Consider the following 19,724-nt stretch of genomic DNA (forward strand, 5'->3'; position numbering starts at 1 on the left):
AATGTTTCAGTTTGAGGGGAGAAGTGACATTCTCAATACTTCATTCAGAGGTGACATTCTCAAGGTTTCAGTCTGAGGTGAGAGGTCACGTTCTCATGGTTCCAGTCTAAGGTGAGAGTTCACATTCTCAAGACTTCAGTCTAAGGTGAGAGGTCAAGTTTTCAAGACTCCAGTCCAAGGTGAGATGTCACATTCTTAAGGTTTCAGTCTAAGTTGAGAGGTCACGTTCTTAAGGTATCAGTCTGAGGTGAGAGGTCATGTTCTCACGGTTCCAGTCTGAGGTGAGAGGTCATGTTCTCAAGACGTCAGTCTAAGGTGAGAGGTCACGTTCTCAAGGTTCCAGTCTAGGGTGAGAGCTCACGTTCTCAAGACTTCAGTCTAAGGTGAAAGGTCATGTTCTCAAGGTTTCAGTCTAAGGTGAGAGGTCACATTCTCAAGGTTTGAGTGTGAGGTGAGAGGTGATGTTCTCAATGTTTAGTTCTGACGTGAGAGGTCACAATCGAAAGCTTTCAGTCTGAGGTGAGAGGTGACATTCTCAATACTTCTATCCAAGGTGAAAGGTGATGTTCTCAAGGTTTCAGTCTGAGGTGAGGGGTGACGTTCTATAGGTTCCAGTCTAAGGTGGGAGGTCACATTCTAAGGTTGCAGTCTAAGATGAGGGGCCACATTGTCAAGGTTCCAGTCTAAGATGAGAGGCCATGTTCTCAAGACTTCAGTCGAAGGTGAGAAGTCACGCTCTCAAGACTTCAGTCCAAGGTGAAAGGTCACATTATCAAGGTTTCAGTCTGCGGTGAAAGGTCACATTCTACAGGTTTTACTCTGAGGTGAGTGGTCACTTTTTCAAAACTTCAGTCAAAGGTGACAAGTCACATTCTCATAGACTTCAGTCTAAGGTGAGAGGCTACATATTCAATATTTCAGGCTAAGGTGAGAGGCCCGTTTTCTAAGGCACCATTCTAAGATGAGTGACCACATTCTCAAGACTTCAGTCTAAGGTGAGAGGTCACTTTCTCAAGGTTTCAGTTTAAGGTGAGAGGTCACGTACTCAAGACTCCAGTTGAAGGTGAGAGGTTACATTCCCAAGGTTTTAGTCTAAGGTGAGAGGTCACATTCTCAAGGTTCCAGTCTGAGGTGATGTTCTCAAGGTTGAGTCTGAGGTGAGAGGTCATGGTCATGGTTTCAGTCTGAGGTGAGACGTTCTCAATACTTCAGTCTGAGGTTATATTCTCAAGGTTTCATTCTGAGGTGAGAGGTTACATTCTCATTGGTTCCATTCGAAGGTGGGAGGTCACATCCTCAATGCTTCAGTCTAAGGTGAGAGGTCACGTTCTCATGGTTCCAGTCTATGGTGAGAGGTCACGTTCTGAACACTTCAATCTAAGGTGAGAAGTCACGTTCTCAAAACTTCAGTCTAAGATGAGAGGTCACATTCTTAAGGTTCTGGTCTAAGGTGAGAAGTCACATTCTCATGGTTCTAGTCTAAGATGAGAGGTCACATTCTCAAGACTTCAGTCCAAGGTGAAAGGTCACATTCTCAAGGTTTCAGGCTAAGGTGAGAGGTCACATTCTCAAGGTATCAGGCTAAGGTGAGAGGTCACATTCTCAAGGTTTCAGTCTGAGGTGAGAGGTGATGTTCTCAATGTTTAGGTCTGAAGTGAGAGGTCATAATCTAAAGGTTTCAGTCTGAGGTGAGAAGTCATGTTCTACAGGTTTTAGTCTGAGGTGAGAGATCACGTTCTCAATACTTCAGTCTAAGGCGAGAAGTCACGTTCTCATGATTCCAGTCTAATGTGAGAGGCCATGTTCCCAAGACTTCAGGCTAAGGTGAGAGGCCCATTTTCTAAGGCTCCATTCTAAGGTGAGGGGCCACGTTCTCAAGACTTCAGTCTAAGGTGAGTGGTCCCTTTCTCAAGGTTTCAGTCGAAGTTGAGGGGTCACGTTATCAAGGTTTTAGTCCAAGGTGAGAGGTCACATTCTCAAGGTTTCAGTCTGAGGTGATGTTCTCAAGGTTTCAGTCTGAGGTGAGAGGTCATTTCAGTCTGAGTTGAAACGCAAAGTTCTCAAGTTTCCATTCTGAGGTGACATTCTCAATACTTCAGTCTGGGGTGACATTCACAAGGTTTCAGTCTGAGGTGAGAGGTCATGTTCTCAAGGTTTCAGTCTGAGGTGAGAGGTCATGTTCTCAATGCTTCATTCTAAGGTGAGAGATCCCGTTCTCAAGGTTCCAGTCTAAGGTGAGAGGCCACGTTCTCAAGACTTCAGTCGAAGGTGAGAGGTCACATTCTCAAGATTTCAGTCGAAGGTAAGAGGTCACGTTTTCAAGATTCCAGTCAAAGGTGAGATGTCATGTTCCCAAGCTTCCATTCTAAGGTGAGAGGTCACATTCACACGGATCTAGGCTAAGGTGAGAGGTCATGTTCTCAAGTATGCGTAGTAGCGCTACGCGTAGCTATGCGAAGTGCACTTTGCATGCTACGCGTAGCTATGCGGCGCAAACTGCGTAGTGCAGTAGGGAAATGCTGTTCACACTGATTGCACAGTGCCAGATGCTTGTCCGCACTGTGCAGTCATTGCAAACGGTATCTTTCACAGTGCAAGTGGTCGTTTTCTGCCACTCGAGTAGATTTGTACTCGAGCGGCAGCTTTCTCAACGCGGACTGGTAGTTTCTCAACGCGAGTGGTCGCGAGCATACACGACCACACGCAATGAGAAACCTGACCTCCCTGCGTTGAGAATCTCGCTGGGAGGTTTATTTTCCACGCTCGCGGTCGGCAACTTGATGTTGCTGATTGCGAACGAGGAAAAAGTCTCGCCGGGATGTTGATTTTGCTCGCTCGCGTTGCGAACTTGACGTTGAGGACCGCGAGCAAGCAAAAAATGCCCGCTACGCTACGCGTTTTTGCACTGTGCTAGGTGCAATTCGCATAGTGTGTAGTAGCGCAAACTACGCACGCTCCGTGAGCGTAGCGTAGTACTACACCCAGGGTTAGTTCCCAAGACTTCAGTCTAAGGTGAGAGGTCACGTTCTCAAGATGCCAGTCAAAGGTGAGAGGTCACGTTCTCAAGACTTCAGTCTAAATTGAGAGGTCACGTTTTCTAGATTCCAGTCCAAGGTGAGAGGTCACGTTTTCAAGATTCCAGTCCAAGGTGAGATGTCACGTTCTCAAGGTTTCAGTCTAAGGTGAGAGGTCACATTCTCAAGACTTCAGTCTAAGGTGAAAGGTCACGATCTCAAGGTTTCAGTTTAAGGAGGGATGTCACATTCTCAAGGTTTCAGTCTGAGGTGAGAGGTGATGGTCTCATGGTTCCAGTCTAAGGTGAGAGGTCATGTTGCCAAGACTTCAATCTAAGGTGAGAGGTCACATTCTCAAGAGTTCAGTCTAAGGTGAGAGGCCATGTTCCCAAGAGTTCAGTCTAAGGTGAGAGGCCATGTTCCCAAGACTTCAGGCTTCATTTTCTAAGGCTCCATTCTCAGGTGAGAGGCTACGTTCTCAAGACTTCAGTCTAAGGTGAGAGGTCCCTTTCCCAAGGTTTCAGTCTGAGGTGATGTTTTCAAGGTTTCAGTCTGAGGTGAGAGGTCACATTCTCATGGTTTCAGTATGAGTTGAGATGTGACATTCTCAAATTTTCATTCTGAGGTGACATTCTCAATACTTCCGTATGGGGTGACATTCACAAGGTTTCAGTCTGAGGTGAGAGGTCACGTTTTAAAGGTTTCAGTCTAAGGTGAGAGGTCACATTCTCAAGACTCCCGTCAAAGGTGAGAGGTCACATTCTCAATCTTTCAGTCTGAGGTGAAGTTCTCAAGGTTTCAGTCTGAGGTGAGAGGTCACGTTCTCAAGACTTCAGTCCAAGGTGAGAGGTCATGTTTTCAAGACTTTAGGCTAAGGTGAAAGGTCACGTTCTCAAGGTTTGAGTCCAAGGTGAGAGGTCGCATTCTCAAGGTTTCAGTCTGAGGTGAGAGGTGATGTTCTCAATACTTCGAAGGTGAAAGGTGATGTTCTCAATGTTTCAGTCTGAGGTGATGAGTGACGTTCTATAGGTTCCAGTCTAAGTTGGGAGGTCATATTCTCAAGGTTCCAGTCTAAGATGAGAGGCCACATTGTCAAGGTTCCAGTCTAAGATGAGAGGTCACGTTCTCAAGGTTTCAGTCTGAGGTCAGAAGTTGTCCCTGTGGCATGAATTCTGAAACTAGTGCACTGGGATATATGTCTCCTCAAAAATCATATTTTTAGGTTTTATATCCAATACCAGGAGATATGGGTCAGGTTCTCAGAGATTACCAAAGAGCTATGTGTCAGGTTCCCAGAGATTATTACCAGGGGCTATAGGTCAAGTTTTCAGAGTTTACCAAGGGCTATGGTTCAGGTTCTCAGACTTCAGTTCAAGGTTAAGTCTCGCTCAAAGGTTGTGTTCCTCAAAAGTTGAGGTTGCAATTCAGAGGCCACGTTCTAGAGGTTTGAATCTTAAATCTAGGCTTTGAATTATAAATTGTATAATTGTATGACATAATTCTCCAAGCAAGGTCTCGCGTGTCAGAGGTCACCAACTCATGGTTTCATTCCGACTTCAGATGACCCTGGCTAGAACTCATACTCTCAGGGGTCAGGTCTGAGAATGGAGGCTATAAGTCAGATGTGTGCAAGGTTTAAATCTGAAGTGAGTAGCTTTAGGTCAAAGGTCACATTCTCATGGTTTCCGTTTAAGGTCAGTACTTCTGGGTTGGAAAGAATGACACAGCAATGGAGCTTTGGAACCTCATGCAGTCAAGGAGAATTGGCACGTGTACCCTCAGTTCGTTAGCAAAAACAACAATGATTGGGCAGAGTACCCATAAATCTTGTGAGGCCCGGTGCCCTGCACCTGCAGCACCACTAGTAGCTACACCCCTGATTGGAGAGTAGATTCTTGGGGTAGTAGACTGCGATGGGTCAGATGTTCTTTCCTTCCTGAGTCTGAGGAAAGGGGCTCTGGGTCAGTGTTTAACTTCATATGGTTTCATTATGTAGGATTTCTGGGTCAGAGGTCATGTTGTTGGTGTCATGTAGTTCCTGCAAATCTATACAGGATCTGCGCATTTACACAACATAAATTAAGGTATTAGTGTCCATACTGATTCCAAGCACCCCCGGAGGATATGTTAGTCTGTATACCAGCGAGCTCACGGCGCCACTATGAGCCCCTCTTACCAAGGAACGAATAGCTTCTGGCAACTATCGAACATGACAACCCCGTCCCCTCAGGGATCGTGGAAACAGTAGAGTACTTTTCGCTCAGTTACTCGTGCTCATTTTGTCTCAGAGAGATACACAGAATAAATGATGGGGACGTTTTCAATAAGCATTTATTGAACCAGCGTCATTCAAGTGTAAAATACGTGTGCTGCAACAACCAGAAGACAGAAAAAGATGTATACGGTTAAAAGCACCAACAGAGTAAATAGATGGCAGAATTCTACCATAGTGCTAAAACAGTGGATATAGTTAGGCATGTAGATACATGAAGTAATAGTGCGTACTCCTATGATGATAACCCCAACTAGATGTACCTAGCATGTATTTAGGTGTATAGCCAAGAATCCCTCTAGGATAAAGCCAACCCCATTACCTGAAGTGAGAGAATGAAGGACCCCGTCTTGATCTCGAGATGGACACCCCGCGAGGGATGTCAGATCACAGCATGCTGGAAATTCTGCATGCAGGGACCTCAGCATCCCGTGTCAGCATGGAAGTCTTTCTCCTCTGCCTGCCTCAGCAAAGATATGGTGTTTGTATACCCAGAAGCTACCCTCAGGGGTTCTACCTTGCTGTGTCTTGTCGGCCGAGGATGACGATAGTGATGAACCGTATTCAGAGTTATTATGCCGAAGATGGTAATCCTGCTGTGAATTTGAGAATCCTCATGCATAATGAATGAGGCTAGATTTCGGAGAAAGCCACACGACATTTATGCAGCACCTAATCTAGGTAAAAGGTCAGCACCAAACCTGTTATGTAGTACAATGGCACTTGACCCCTCTCACTATACCGTTCTCTCTATGTCTCTGTCTTTTTCCAGTCTCTCGCCCATTCCATTTCTCTTACTCAAAATGTCTATAGGTCACTGCCTGCTCAGAGGAGTGTACGCATAAATAGAGCAGAGGAGGAAGAAAGCAGAGAAGAGAATTAATGAAAAGTTACCAGGTTTCTCCGGAATGAATGGTGCTTTGATTTCCGCAGTTACAGCGAGAACGCCAGCAATGATGGTGCATTTATTTGTGATTAAGAACATCAGGTATTTAGAACTACACCTTCATCCACTATGTGCTTCTGTCATAATTTAATATTGTGCATTAGTTCACTAAACACCCACCAAGTCACCTGTACTGTGTGCTACAGTGGGAGGAACAGGCTGGTTAAACCATGCATTCTACATACAATGTTAATGTTGCAACACATAAAAAACATTAAGATTCAATGGTTTTATCAATGCTTCTTCAAGCTTTCTGCTGGTACTTTTTGGCTACTGGATGCTGACGAGATTGATCATTTGTCTGTTATTGTGTTTTCCCTTTTCTGAAGGTTCAAAATATAATTTGTTATCGCTTGGGGTCACTTAAGCTTGAATTAGCTAAAAATTGGTAATAATTGTGTTAGAAACTCTAAAATTAGTTTTGCCCAGGGCCCCAAAAATTATTCACCAGGGACTGCATTGAATGATGAGAGATGGTGACAGGTGAGGCCCTTGAGCGCCCCCCGCTGCGAGGTCTCATCGAGGTGTGATCTCAGCACCCCCATCCCGATGGAACTCCATTGGCTCTCCGTGCCAGCCCGCACCATCTTCAAAAACAGCTTCCTTTATAAAGTCAAAACCAAAGGGGATGATGGACGGAGTGTTGAACATTGCAAGCATTCACCCCCAGTCAACTGATCTGGGTTTAATCCATCATCATTCTTTAGCTCACTCCGCCACCCCAGTTCAGACATGGCCATATTCAAATCAGTCTGACCCTGTGCCTCATGGGAACAGTCCAGCCCGAACTGCCAAGCCATGTCTTCCCTGGACCAGAAACAAGCATCCTTGGACCGATTTCTGGCTAATCAGCCGTCATCAGCCAGGCTTGCTTGAATCCAGTGGCAAAGTGAGCAAGGGACCCACGTCTGGGCATACCCTTCCAACTTAGGGCAAACAAAGCAAAACAGGGTCAGAAATGCGCATGCGCGGGCGTCCGCGCATGCGCATTTGTCAGAAAAGTTGGAAACCAGGAAGAGGGAGCCCTGGAGACGCCGCGCTTCAGGTAAGTGGTGTTTAATTTTCTTTATTATAAATTTATGTTATCTTTTATAAAGGAGGGCGGGCGGGAGGCGGGTGGCGCGTAGTGGGGCTACGCGAAGCGCGCAGTGTGCGTAGATTTGGGCACACTACGTGCTGCTTCACGTAGCCCCACTACGCCCACCCTTATACGCAGGCCCATTGGCGCAAGTGTTGGTCAAAAACAGAAAATCTCCTATTTTTGCCCTCGGCAGGGGTGCAAGGTAGGGTTGCCCCCTGTCTCCATTACTGTTTGCACTGACACTGGAATCTTTGGGTTATGAATTTGACATGATCCAATCATAAGGGGACTTAAGTGGTCAGAGGGATGGGAAGATCGTATCTCCCTATTTACAAATGATATACTGCTATTCCTGGTGTCACTTAGAGCTTCCATGAACAGAGTCCTTAATATATTTACAAACTTAGGGAAATATTCAGGATACACAATAAACTGGACTAAGTCAGTTATTTATGTCTTGTGGGGAGAGTCCCCCTCTCTACCCAGAGGATATGTGGTAACATATGTGCGCGACGGATTTACATATCTAGGCGTATGTGTTACCAAAGACCCTACATTACAATATAAATGTAATCTCTTGCCTCCGCTACAACGGTTGAGGAGTGACGTGAGGCACTCAAAGACCCTTCCACTATCACTAAGAGGCTGAGCCGCACTATTTAAGATGATGTTTCTCCCACGATTTTTATACATTTGACATAATTCACCAGGCCCAGTTCGGACCTCCTATTTCAAAGACATTGAAAGCGAACAAAGGGAGCTCCTGTGGGGACAGGGGGGATCCCCCCATATAGCGACTCGGAAACTGGTAAGGGGATGGGATGACTGAGGCATAGGACTTCCAGACATTAGAAAATACTATTGGGCAGCACAATTAGCAGCTATTAATCAGTGCATACATAGGCCCCAGGATGACCCAGGATATAAAATGGATAGGTGGCTCCTGCCCAAGGGGGGATACTCCAGAGCACTCTATTCCAAACCGTCAAAACTACACCTGACCTGCCCTACTGAGCATTCGGTCCAGGTATGGCATACGGTTAACAAAAGCATGGGGTGGGCGGGTCGGATCACACAAGCTACACCCCTATGGCACGCAGAATGTCTGGGATATTTGAGAACAACCAAAGGCTTTGATCGCTGGGATTTGATAGGAATCTCCCGGGTGGGGGGCCTGTGGAAGAGGGGAGAAGTAGTTCTCTTTGATCATCTAAAAAAAGAATTTGCACTGGCAAACAGAGAGGTTCAGATATTTGCAAATGAGGCATGCCCTGCAATCCATTATCCCAAAGGGTGAATGGCCCCCCGAATCCTGCCCTCTAGCAGATAGAATTCTCAATGAATACATGCCCAAAAAAATCGATCTCCATGACCTATCAGAAGCCAGTTAACAACACACCCACCCCTCCTGCAGCTCCACGATCACTGGGAAAGAGACATAGCGGACCTGGGCGATGACGACTGGCAGGAGGCCCTGGCCTCCCCAAGAGAGGTTGAAATCTCGTCCAGACTCAGATTGGTGCAACTTAAGGTGCTACACAGAACATACTTATCAGGTCCTGCACTAATGGAAATGGGGTACAGAGCAGACTCCGAGTGTAGGAGGCGGTGTGGTCAGGAGGCCACATTTATTCATATTATCTGGGTATGTGAACACATTAGAAGGTATTGGGCAGAAGTGCTCCAATGTATTGGGGATGTGTTACAAACAAAGATAGATAGATCCGAGGATGAGACTGTAACTCCTAAACATCTGGGAACCCACACACATCACAAGTAAGGAGAGAACCTGGGTGACGTTGGGAATGATAGTTGCTAAACGTAACATCTCAAAAGCATGGGGTGCACAGGAGACGGCAAGGATTACAGAATGGAAAAAAGAAATGGACTGGTGCATGTTATCGGAAAAGACAGTGTATGAATCTCGAGGGTGTCCCAAAAAGTGGTCGCAAATATCTGTACACCCCTTATCAGAAAACCAAGCTGCCCACCATGATCAGAGATTAGCAGTATAGGATAGGAGTTGTAGCAACATATGTAAGAGATGATAAAGGACGTTTTGAATCGTGATTCAGTGTTAAGTATTGATCTCTGTACATTATTGTGAAAAATGGTTGATAAGATGTCATAATTTATTTCAAGAAAAAGAATGTAAGACCTTACTGTCAGGAGCAGGTGATTTGACTACAGATTCAAAGGTGAAGTTTGTAGAACAGTGTGAGACATTCCCTCCCAACAGATAAACATCCAACAGCCATCCAAACATAGAGACAGAAATGGCATCTGCCGAATTTACATGCAAAGTTTTTCAGCATTGCTGCATCATGTTAGCTTAAATCAGATTAAGGAATTCCCAAAAATCCTAAATAATAATGGTTAGTCATCAAGTAACTTCCTTATCGTCACTACCCTATCCGGAAACTACAGGGATTTTTATCCTGAGTCAGCTGGAGTTCTAATGCAGCTCCCGTCCTCGGACAGTTACCCTAACTCTCTGGACGTCCTTTCAACGCTAGTCAGGGGTCAGCAGGATGTGCTCTCGGTGTGGTTTGCCTTAGTTTCAGGGAGGCTCGTCAATGTCAGTCAGAGAATCATAAGAGTCACATTTGATTTTGGGAAGACAAGTCGAATCAGGCTTGAATACTTCTGGTTATCTTTCTCTTTTCAGTCATTTGGTACTGGTCAAGTACAAGCTTTCATCCATAATGTCAGGCTGGTCAACCTGTTTTGGTTCCTCTAATTCACCCTGATGGTCTCTGGTCTTTTCTTAACCGTCAGCAGTCTCTTTCATGTGCTTGTAATCTTCGGCCAGCTTTCCTCAGATGGCTTGATTCTTGGAGGTGCCTGAGATCTCTGGTTCGAAGGTGAATCACTCTTTGAAGTGGAGCTTCCTTGTCCTGCACCATTCTCTGCCTCTTGCATCTTTGGCTGCCATAGGTTAGTTTCAGGTTTTCACTGTCCCTGTGAATGTATATTCTCAACCCAGTGGTTGGTATCACAGTGGTCACTGCAATGACAGCACTTTTATCTGGCTCTGGTCCTGGATGACACTCGGCTGATGGGGATTGTGGGTCCTCAATCTGGTTTTCCTCTTCTTCTGAAGCCTCTGACACGTCAAACCTGGGGTGGTTCAAGGAATTAATGGATGTTGGCTCAGCTTCTTCATCTTCTTGCCTTGCCCTCTTGGTATGAGAGGCGTGTATCCAAGTCGGCAGACCAGCACACTTGACTCAGTATTGGTGACCAGGATCTCCAGTGCTCCTCCAAGTAAGCGCTCCTCCAGGTAAGATTTGCAGACGTGTTTCTTGACATGAACCCACTTGCCAGGGTTCAAATCATGACCTGGAGTCTCTCCAGAGAGATAGAGCCACTGCTGCAGATCGGCGCATATAAATTCTCCCTGCTTCCACGGACAGAGTAAATCTACAGTCACACACGCAGTCACACATCATACGCTAGGGCCCATATCACTAGATTCACACTATTACTCTATCCACACTGAATATAGGAGAGAAACCTAAACCAATCTGTATCTACAATGAGGTCAATGCAACCTTATGACATTGCCTTGAGTCATGATTGTGAACAAAAGAAATACATTTGAAATTCAATAAGGACGACAAAGAATAATCACCCGACACTGTAATTCAAACAAATGCTTGTTTATCTAAAATTAATGCAAAAGGGAAGTCAATCATTAGCAAAATCATTATTCTCATAGTTACCTATTCTAGCTAAATGGGACAGGACAGGTCTCTCGGTAAAGTCTCTCGGGCTGCCGTCCTCAGCATGAAGTCCAAACGCAATGACCGCAAGGAACGCGATGAATGTAAAGAGCGCAAAAGAACATGGACCCTCTCTGGTCTAACATTTTTATAGGAAAAATAACAAATCAAAGTAACGAATAAATGCTGAATATCCGTTGAGCCGCTGAGCAGAGCGAGCAGGAAAGGAAGTCTTTAGATACATTGAGAAAATCTCTGCTCAGGAAAAATCACAAAAATAAAAAGACGGAAGAAGGAAACTCGAGTTTACAAATGTTTCTTTCGACAAAAACTCTTCCTTGATATCTTAGCAGAGCCACCGCAGCATTGTCATTGTTCATTGTGACTTTATCCTTGTCCAAGGGCAGTTGGAAGCACGCCCAGAACTGCTGTCCTCACGGAAACTTTTAATTCAGGCAGAGGCTGTGGTCAGGTGACTCTCGACCATGTTCAGTACGGCCTCCCATCAAAATTCGATCACTCGAGCGCAGGCTGTAAAAGGCAGCCATCTTTAACTAGGCCAAAACGGACCATCTTAATTAAAAGAGACAAAAACAACGTTACCACATCATAATGATTGTACAGTGTTAAACCCCTCTAATACCCTTATGTGTATGTACTTATCTAGCCCTCTGCAACGCATTTAAGCATTAGTACACGTTATTTTAAACGCACAAAACACAAAACAAATAGCTTTTGTGAATAAACCGCACACTTATTATTAAGTAACATAAATGCATCCCACGTGTAGTTTCTCTCATTAGTAAATATTGATTAATTTAGACTTTTAACAAAACAAACTATTAATTAGTGATTACGAATTAGTAATTTTAAATCATAACATATAGACGAAACTGGAGCTCATAACTCGATAAATTTTCAACAGAAAACTCTGCTCCAGCACCACCGCATCAGATAATCCCTCGCTGTACTCGAGAACATTTGTGAGAGTCACAAGAGCAGCTCCAGGGACTGAAGGAATTTGCACGGCACTCCCCATCGGCACCTCATGAGGAGACAATCCATCGCAAGACACCCAGTTGTCACTGGCTTCCCTCACACATCCCATCTTTTCCAATTGGCTTTCTCTAGCTCTGGGGCTGTGTGCTGCAGCTCCATCAGCTCACTGAAGGTATGCACAGTATTCAGCTGCATTTTGGAAACAGTCTCTCCCTCTGCATTGCGTGGTTCATACATATGGAAGGTTCTGCACTCAATAGCGCAACATCAGGCAATTTCATCTGCATAACGGTTGCCTCTGGTTACAAAATCACTGCCACTCTTGTGTGCTGCACACTTCACTAGAACAATTTCCCTTGGCAACTGCAAAGCATCCAAAAGATTTGAAATGTACAGTCCAATCCGGGTGGAAGTAGAAGCACAGGTCAGGAAATCTCGCTGCGACCATAACTGGCTGAAGTCATGCACAACTCGGAAACCATACTGGCTGTCAGTATGGTAATAGTGACTCGTGAGCCTTCTGAGGTGAGGCAGGCTCTGGTAAAGACAATCATTGTGGTTACTTGCGCAGATGTTACCTGGCACAAGTAAGACGCTTCACAACTTCACTCAACATACATACAGCATAGGCACCTCTTAAAATACCACTTCGGTCTCTCAGGCATGACTCATCGACAAAGAGGGTATATCCAGATTCAGGAAGGGGTACATCTGGTATGCCTGGTCTCGGTTTTGTGCACAACTTGATAACACTAACACAGGCATGATCAAATTCACCCTCATCAGCTCCCTGGAAATCAGCAACAGAGAAGCAGGGTTTAGTGTGTTACATCTCTGGATAGAAACATGTTCTCCTGCCAAAATGAATCTCTCATAGCGGATTAGGCGGCTATTTGTCAGGTGTTGAGTTCAGGTCATACGAATTCCAATGGAGTGAGGTACCATTACAATTAGGGGGTAACCTATCGCTATCTGCTCAGTTTGCTGAATGCAAAGGCTCACCTTGTTAGAACCAGGGTCTCCAGTTGGCCGGGGTATGCACCCTAGTCCAAGTAGGGACCACCACTTCCGACAGGGTAGCTTGGCGCAGAGCAGGAAGGCGTAACTTGAGAGGCAATGTGCAAAGTAATTGTGCAACACACTTCAACAGTAACGCAGTAAAAGCACTCACAAAAGGACACCACACCAATTTTATACGAAAAGAAAGGTATCTTTTTCCAAAAATTATGCAAGATCCAAAAGTAGTATGAAGTCACCATATGTAACCAAAAGGAGACGGTCACAGGTCTTTATCAATACTTCAGGCAAGATCAACAATAAACATATCCCACAGGAATTATAAGCTCTTAAATTGTTCTACTTGCTGACAGTGTTCTTTGTGGTGGAAATAATCCTTCAAGTCCTGGCAGTTTCTTTAGGCAAACAATTGTGCATTTATCAGTTCAGTCTCAGGTATGTGGGGAAGAGAAATGTGTTATGGGACTGTACTCCTCCCAGTCCCCAGATAAGGGTCTCTAGCACGAGATTCCCCCTCGGTTGGTGATGGGGTCCGATGAGCAGCAATTTGCGAAAGGAATGTGGCCCTCAATGCTTATAAGGCCAGGTAGGTGTTGTGCCGTCAGAACTAGTGCGCTTTAAATACTTTCAGGCACGAATACCGCAAGGCTCCTTTATGTGAGTACGGGCCGTGAGGGTCACCGGGAGGGAGAGGAAGGAAGTTCCGCTGGTAAATAATTGCCCCCACAATGGTCTCTGGCCCACAAATGCTCTGAAGCAGTCCCCAGCAGGCCCGCCCCTCAACGTCACTACCCCCACACCGGCCGGTAAGTCCTCAACCTGCCCGGTACTTGAAGACCCACGGGGACTTAGCGCCCACCACTAAGTCTTACCTGGAGTCGGGAGGCGAGGCAGACACCGGTGCAGGGCCCCTCCGTTCCTCGGGGCACTTGAGTCTTGATGCAGCTGCACGGGGGGGAAACAGGAGGGCTCTCTCTCCCTCTCTCTCAGAGTCCGGCGCGCTCTTCCCCTCGTGGCCACGCCGACGTCCTGCTGGGCGGTTCGTTCATCAGTGGGGGCGCGCCTGCGGCAGAGTCCTGGTTGCTGGGCGATGCCTGGCCTCCGCACGGCATCCTTGCTGGAAGTGAAAGTCAGGCAGGCGACTCAGGGCCGGCGGCGGTGATTTCGCAGGTGAGGCTAGAGCTGCCTCACCCGCTCCAGCAGCGGTGATGGTGGTGTCAGGGGCAATTTCAGAGGATACTCAACCCGCCCCCAGCAGCAGTGATTATGGGTATACCGCGCTTCCCACCCACAGCGCTCCTCTTCTACAGCGGCGGTGATTCAGGGGTGATTAAGAAAGCAGTATGGCTCACCCAGAGCTGCAGAGGCCAGGTAGGGGGATAGTCAGCATCAGGTTGTGGAGACACTCTGGTGATGTTATTCCTGGGTCACCTCTGGCAGGGCAAGATCAGCAGGCAGGCAGAGCAACTCAGCTAGCTTGGGGCAGCAGTTCCTGGGAGCAGTCAGCCTCAGCAGTGTAGCAATCCTCCTGACACTGCATTCTCCACTCCTGCAGAGAGTTATGCTGGTCCAGTAGTGTAACAGAGATGTGTGGCCAGAACCCTCCCTATTATACCGTAAGGTCAGGTGACCGGGAGGGGTGGCACTTTCTGGAAGAATCTAGGGAGTTGGAAATCTCTGGAAAAATCCAGGAGGCTCTGGGCTGTTCCCTTTCCTACCTGTCTGTCAACAGGGACAAAAGGCTACAGTTGCAAAAAGTCCCAGACTGTACAGACCACCAGTATGCAAATGAAGTGTAGGCCTCACAGCAGTAGCAGGGCCTATAGCTGATTCTCTAGTGTCACCATGCTTTTAAAGGAGAGCACCTGCACCTCAGCACTGTTTAGCAGTGGTAATGGGCCCAGAGTCCTAAGTCCAACAAAAATGTGGGGTCCAGTGGGAGGCAAAGAGGGCAAAAAATGTAGGATAAGACCACCCCAGGGCTGACAGGTCTAACACACCTCTGCTACCTCTTTGAGACAGCCCGTCAACCCTGCTGCCACCGAATTAGGAGTAGCTGAGTAGTACCCAATGGGTCTCTTAGTTTCTCCATGGGCTTGTGTTAGTACAGATAGCACACACACATCTCCTTCATGGCAAAAGAGTGCAAATTATTTTTTACAGTCTGGCTTTCCAAGAGTGTGTGCGCTACAAAGTAGATTCTTACGTTCATGGAAGGCTTCCACACTTTCATCATCTCTTGGTACCGGGTCAGTGACATCAGTGTGCTTCAGCCTCAATAAAGGCTTCGCCACAAAGAAAAAATGTGGGATCCACTGTCGGCAGTAGCCAACCATGCCCAGGAATATTCGCACTTCTCTCTGTATGGTTGGGAACTTCATCTAAGAACTGTCTATAGATTCATGGACCACTAACCTCATTCTCTTTCTATCTGATATCCTTGGTACATGACTTCCATTTGACAGTATTGCAATTTCTCAGGAGAGCCCTTGTGCCTGCTTCCAACCAAGTGGCTGATCCGCGCAATCGTGTCTTGCTTACAAGCTTCCTTGGTCATCGATGTGATCAAAAGATCATTGATGTACTGTATCAAGGTCAAACTACATGGTAGTTACAGAGACTCTAGATTCTTTGTAAGTATCTCTCGTTTCTCTGATCGCGCTGGGACGCCCCATTGCTGGGGCAGCTATGCGCGCTATAAATCTGAAAAATATAAATAAATTGAAATAGGATGGGCTTTCAGTATACCCTTGTGGAGCACAACATTACATGAGGATTTCCTCTCGGAACCGGAACTTGAAGAGAAACTGGCTCTCTTTGTGAAAAGGAACTGAGAAGGCCTGGCAGGGGTCCATGATCATGAACCACTCAGCCTCAAGGGGGATCTGGAATAAAATCACAGCAGGGTTCAGTACCAAGGGTAGCATGGAACAACAATTTAGTTAATCTTTCAGCGGTCTTGAATAATCCCCCACTTTTTGTTTGCTTTTTGTAAGGCCATGATTGGTGAGTTCCATGGACTCCTGATAATTTACTGCAAAATGCCTTGCTCTATCATGCTCTCAAAAACAAGGGTGATCCCTGCGATGGCTTCGGGAATCATTTTATACGAGCAAGTCTGTGGGAGACAGCATTGGGTCGTAGGGTGGTCTTCAGGGGTTTGGCACCTTTGGTCAATCCAATTTCTTTCACTGTGAAATCCCAGCTATCCTCCCAAATCGTCTTTCTCAGATCAACTGGTAGGTGTCCTCTTTTGTAATCACCTGGTATTACCTGACAACAGGTTCTGGTGACTGTAACTTGTATTCGGCATCTGTTGCCTGAGGTTCAATTCTGACTACTCCCTGTGTGCAATAGATGATGCAGTTGAGTTTGCAAAGAAGGTCCCCTCCTAACAAGTTTACAGGGCTAGAATCCCAAACTAATATTGCTCTCTGATGTCTCCTATCCTTACTGGAACAGGGGCAGTAATATTGTATATATGCTGCTGGTTAACAATGTCTAAAACTTGAACTTCCTTTTCCGAGAGGGGTAGGGTAGGGACCTCAACTGTGCTAATCGTTGAACAAGTATCTCTTGTGTCTATTAGGAAAGATACTGGATGTCCATTAACCTCCGTTCATAAATGGTACACTCTGGTCCACTTTCCGGACAGTGCCAAGTACGCACTCCACCCTCCCTCCCTCCCAAAGCACTGCCATTGGGCCTGGTTGAAATCTGTGGAAGTTTAAAACATCATGGGGACTGGGCCATTTTGAGGCAACATTGGATTTTGGGGTACTCTGCTGTTCAGCTGGGGATGGGGAATACCTCCCTGCATTGGTAATGGAGTGAAACATTCTGCAATATGCCAGACTTAGGGACTTTCAGGGCTGACATAGGGGGTGTCTTGGTATTGGGGAAGCTCTCTCTGCCCTGTTAGATTCACAGCTTGGGGTTCGGTCATGATTTAGTCCAGATTATGGCGGCATTTCCTCTTCAATGCCCCACCATATTTTAAATGTGACAAGGTGTAACCTCTTTAAAGCACATATGCTAGTCCTTGACATGTTACCTTGACCTCTTACCATCCTTGGACATCCCCACTGTAAGTCATGGACACTCCCTGCAATGCCATTCCATAACTGAGGTCTACTTCGGGTCCATGGAATGGACCTTTAAGTACCTTTGCCCCCCCCCCCCCTCATTTCGTGGCAACTGTGTCTGGACTATTGTACTTTTCCTTAAACCCCTTTTGTTTTGCCTCCAACATGTCACTGCAGTATTTTGCCGTCTGTAAGATCTCGACAACTGGTTTGCTCTGCCAGCAGGGAACACCTTGGATGATTTGATTGCAAATCTTGGGTCTTAGTCCCTGTACAAAGGCGGAAAAAAATCCTCCCGTGTTATCTCCCATGAGAACGTTCATCGCCCTGTGTTCCCTGTACGTCTGCATCAATCTCTGAAAGTCAACGCGCGCTGATTCTTTCGGCTCTTGAGAGGCAAATTCATCTCCTTCTGGGGAACCTTTGTCCTTGGATTTTTTAAGACCTTGTTGGGCTTGGGTTTGACTAGGGGCAAAGGGGCATTCGATCCTGCCACTCGCGGATGCTCTTGTGTTGGCTAATCGACTCCCCTCTTACATTCTGCCCACAGGACCTTTGCGGCTGCCACCTTAAAAAAATACGTCCAGATCCTCCCATCGAACCTTGGAAGTGGTCACAGTCTGTTCCATCTGTGTGTATCACTTAGCAGGACTCTGTATGCGTTTGGGGAGGGAGTTTGTAAAATGGAAAAGGTCTGATCATGACCAGGGGACATGTACGCATGCTCCTCCCTGTACTTCTCCCTTTTACCCCCTTGCGGCTCCTTCCTCATCTTCCTTCTGATCCTCCTTTTTTTCCTTAACTTTGACCTTCTCCTTTCTGGACCACAACTCCCTAAACGTTTCTGTCTCACTCCATTCTCTAATGTGCTCAATAAATTCTCTTAGGTGTGTCCTCACCCCCTCAATCTAAACAGTTTTAAAACCTTTCCCATTGTCACTGAGCATTCTTCTGCAATTTCAGTTGATGGGTTAGGTCAATTCTGCATTCGTCTGCCACTTTTTCCATCCTAGCATGTGCCTCTTTCACCACTCTCGCTGCTTCCTTGCTCATGTAGAGCAACTCATTCTCACTGTAATGTCCAAAGTAGTCCATTCCCTTGTTTCTCTTAATGATTCCTTCAAACTCTGGGCATAATTATTACACCAGAATGGCGAAGCTTGGCGTTAAGCAAGCATTGCTAACGGCACGCTCCACCATTCTGAAAATGCAGAGATGCGCAGTATTAATAAGAATGCGGGGCCACCCTGCGTTTCCGTTAGCGCTGTGCCAATGCAGGCACCCTTGCACCATAGTGCAAGGGTGTCTGCGACGGGGGAATGATTGGTTATGTGCAGGAAGGTGTCCCTTCCTGCAAATAAACAATCCAGAATGGTGAATTGTAATTTCTACGTGTGCTGCATTGTGCAGCACACATAGAAGTTGCAAATCGTCATTTTTTAAATGATTGTTCATGGGCAGGAAAGGACACCTTCCTGCACATGAACAATCATTCATGGTGATTTGCTGTTTCTATGCGTGATGGACAATCCAGCACACATAGAAACAGCAAAAGTGATGAGAAATTGAGCATTCCTCTTCTTTTCACTAAGTTAAGACCAGGTTTTCCCTTGTCTTAATTTTGGCGCTGGCTCCTATTTACACCACCCTTGTTAATGGGGGGCAGCGTCAAAATCAATGGGTGTTGCGGCGGAATGCCCATCGCAACACCCATTGCCCACCCCTTTCAAGCTAAGTGTAGAGTGAAAGGGGGCCTTATTTACAGGGTGGCGCCATGCCAAGTTAAGTGGCTTAATGCCGCCTTGTAAATAAGGTGAAGGACGCCACAGGAACGTCACAAAAAGTGACGTTCCTGTGTCATTAAGCCCTTGAAAATATGCCCCTCTGTTTTTAGTTGGGTGACATTAAGTCGCTGTGGGGTCAGCGATGTGCTTAATGCATTAACTGGTGAAGCTTTACTAGTTGTGTGAACTCTCATCCCGTTGCCAGCCAAACTCTCTCTCTGCGAGGACCCTACAGCCATTACTCCAGGTCTTGATGCAGAGTCCTGAGATTTGCTTGGGATAGGTTGATTTTTTAAGGCACTGACAAGTGTCTCAAAAGAATAAGCAAATACAGCGCTTGTACTGGGTTTGGGGACCTGAACATGGAATGTGGGAGGTTCCGCAGCTATCCCGACCTTGGTTCTACGTCACAGGATCAGTTTGTAGAGAGTGTGTGTTATGCGTGAGCAAAGGACAGAACATGTTTGAGGAGTTGATAATTCACAATCATTATTAACATGAAGACAAATAAGCCCCAACTTGAACTCCAGTGTTGTCAATTCTTAATTTTTTTTTATTCTTAAACGTGTCAGACGTTACAGCAAAGACATCCAATACATTTCGTCCATAGCGATGGGCTTATTCACGGGACAGTCACTCTAACAATCTGAACCTTTCGAGGATGGGATCCTTCAATTCCCGCTCCCAAAAATGCAGATTATGGTATGTGGGCAATTTGGGCAACTCCGCCCCGTATTTGGTACTCAGTGTAGGTGTATTATAGTATCCAGAGCTGCAAATAACGATGAAACTGGCTATAGT

General features: G+C 46.2%; 1 protein-coding gene across 2 annotated transcripts in view; it reads left to right on the forward strand.

Annotated features, from left to right (window-relative positions):
- The window catches only part of LOC146835426 (uncharacterized), a 250,667-nt gene that overhangs the window by 81,966 nt on the left and 148,977 nt on the right, over positions 1–19,724 (forward strand). The gene's annotated exons all lie outside the window — the stretch shown is intronic.

Source organism: Triturus cristatus, chromosome 4_2, assembly GCF_964204655.1.
Source record: "Triturus cristatus chromosome 4_2, aTriCri1.1, whole genome shotgun sequence".
Lineage (NCBI taxonomy): Eukaryota > Metazoa > Chordata > Amphibia > Caudata > Salamandridae > Triturus > Triturus cristatus.